Here is a 3,119-nt window from a genome sequence, read left to right on the forward strand (position 1 = left end):
CGGAATTCATTGCTGTACTCATTTCCAACCCTCACCTTACTGGCAGCATCTCTGTACATGGCTCGCACAGCTCTCACTAACCATTTTTCTATCCCAAGTTTCCCCATTGACCACCAGATAAGGGATCGGGGGACCCTGTCAAAGGCTTTCTCCATGTCAACGAAAGCCAGGTACAGAGGTTTATCCTTGGCTAGGTATTTCTCCTGCAGCTGTCTTACTAGAAATAAGGCATCAGTAGTGCTTTTACCTGGCACAAACCCAAACTGCATCTCATCTAAATTGATTCGCTCCCTAATTAGTTGGGCTATGACCCTCTCTGTAACTTTCATAACCTGATCTAACATCTTGATGCCTCTATATATAGCTATATATATATTTACATATATAATTGATATATATATGTATATATAACAATATATATATATCATCATCATTTAACGTCTGCTTTCCATGCTAGCATGGTTTGGACAATTTGACTAAGGACTGGAAAACCAGATGGCTGCACCACGTTCCAATCTGATCTGGCAGAGTTTCTACAGCTGGATGCCCTTCCTAATGCCAACCACTCCGAGAGACTAATGGTTGCTTTTACGAGCCACTGGCACGAGGGCCAGTCACACGTTACTGGCAACGGCCACGCTCAAATGGTATTTTTTACATGCTACCTGCACAGGAGTCAGTCCAGCAGCACTGGCAACAACCTCACTTGAATGTTTTGTTTACGTGCCACCGGCACAAGTGCCAGTAGGGCAACGCTGGTAACGATCATGCTCAAATGGTACTTTTTATGTGCCACTGGCACGGAAGCCAGACAGTTGCTCTGGCAGTGATAATGCTCGGAGGGTGCTGTTAGCGTTCCACTGGTACGGGTGCCAGTTATCGAATTTGGTTCAATTTTGATTTCACTTGCCCCAACAGGTCTTCGCAAGCAGAGTTTAGTGTCCAATGAAGGAAGGTTGGTATGGGTTCCAGTTGTCGAATTTGGTTCGATTTCGATTTCACTTGCCTCAACACGTCTTCACAAGCAGGGTTTTGTGTCCAAAGAAAGAAAGGTACACATAAGTGGGCTGACTACACCTCTGGTAAAGGCCATGGGTTATGGTCTCACTTGTCTTGCCGGGTATTCTCACATACAGCATTTTTCCAAAGGTCTCGGTCACCAGTCATTGCCTCAATGAGGCCTCATGTTCGAAGGTCATGCTTCACCACCTCATCCCAGGTCTTCCTGGGTCGACCTCTTCCACAGGTTCCCTCAACTGTTAGGGTGTGGCACTTTTTCACACAGCTATCCTCATCCATTCTTGCCACATGCCCATACCAGCGCAATCGTCTCTCTTGCACACCACAACTGATGCTTCTTAGGTTCAACTTTTCTCTCAAGGTACTTACACTCTGTCTAGTATACACACTGGCATTACACATCCATTGGAGCATACTGGCTTCATTCCTTATGAGCCTACGCATGTCCTCAGCAGTTACAGCCCATGTTCCACTGCCATGTAGTATGGCTGTTTGTACACATGCATCATACAGTCTGCCTTTTACTCTGAGTGACAGTCCCCTTGTCACCAACAGAGGTAAGAGCTCTCTGAACTTTGCCCAGGCTATTCTCATTCTAGTAGCTACACTTTCAGCACATCCTCCCCCACTACTAACTTGGTCACCAAGATAGCGGAAGCTATCAACCACTTCTAGTTTTACTCCCTGGAATGTGGCAGAAGTTGTTTTCTGCACATTTACAGTGTTTATAGCTCCTGAACATCTGCTACAAGCGAAAATTAACTTCCTAGTTAACCTTCCTTTGATATTGCTGCACCTCTTATGTGTCCATAGCTTACACTGGGTGCATCTTATAGAGTTACTACCTACGCCTTTCTACAGATCAAGCAGGGCCATCTACCTGAAGGGGTTTGTGTTTTGTCTACCTTCCTACTTATTAGGACTTTGGTTTTAGCTAGGTTGACTCTAAGGCCCTTCGATTCTAGTCCTTGCTTCCACACCATAAACTTCTCCTCTAGTTCTGATAGTGACTCAGCAATTAGTGGAAGGTCATCAGCATAGAGGAGCATCCTGTATTGAATTCCTCTGTTATAGCCTGGTGGACTATGATAAATAGGAGGGGGTTGAGGACAGAACCTTGGTGGACCCCTACCTCCACCCGGAATTCATTGCTGTTCTCATTTCCACAATTAGTGCAAGGTCATCAGCTTAGAGGAGCTCTCAGGGGCAACCTGTCTTGAATTCCTCTGTGATCGCCTGGAGGACTATGATAAATAGGATGGGGCTGAGGACAGAACCTTAGTGGACCCTACCTCTACCCGGAATTCTTCACTGTACTCATTGCCAACCCTCACCTTACTAACAGTGTCTCTGAACATGGCTCGCACAGCTCTCACTAACCATTCTTCTATCCCTAGTTTCCTCATTGACTACCAGATGAGGGATTGGGGGACACTGTCAGAGGCTTTCTCCATGTCAACAAAAGCCAGGTACAGACGTTCATCCTTGGCTAGGTATTTCTCCTGAAGCTCTCTTACCAGAAATATAGCATCAGTGGTGCTTTTCGCAGGCACGAACCCAAACTGCATCTCATCTAAACTGACTCACTCCCTAAGTAGTTGGGCTATGACCCTCTCCGTGACTTTCATTACCTGATCTAAAAGCTTGATACCTCTGTAATTATTTGTATCTAAAGCATCACCTTTACCTTTGTAGCAGTTGACTATGGTGCTGCTACACCAGTCATTGGGTATGACTCCGTGTATCACTTGGTTAACAATACAGGTGACTAGGCTATAGCCGACACTGCCAGATATTTTGAGCATCTCTGCACTGATTCCAGATGGGCCGGGGGCCTTCCCTGTCTTCATACTCTTAATTGCTTTATCTACCATGGTACTGTCAACTCGGATAGCTGGTCCCTCTGTTGGTTCGACATTCGGCAGACTCTCTTTCTCCCTTTCATTCTCCTTATTGAGCAATCTTTCGCCGTGGGGTCTCCAAACCTCTTTCTTTGCAGCCTCGTTTAGTGCAAGCGTACCATCATCCATGCGAACACATTTCTCTCCCACGACATCACAATTCTCTCTCACACACTGTCTTGCAACACGAAATATGGT

The 3,119-nt window shown here is 45.8% G+C and overlaps 1 protein-coding gene across 3 annotated transcripts in view; it reads right to left on the bottom strand.

Annotated features, from left to right (window-relative positions):
* Positions 1 to 3,119, bottom strand: part of LOC106869460 (translin) — a 48,167-nt gene that overhangs the window by 33,100 nt on the left and 11,948 nt on the right. The window lies entirely within an intron of this gene.

This window comes from Octopus bimaculoides, chromosome 6, assembly GCF_001194135.2.
Source record: "Octopus bimaculoides isolate UCB-OBI-ISO-001 chromosome 6, ASM119413v2, whole genome shotgun sequence".
Classification (NCBI taxonomy): Eukaryota; Metazoa; Mollusca; class Cephalopoda; order Octopoda; family Octopodidae; genus Octopus; species Octopus bimaculoides.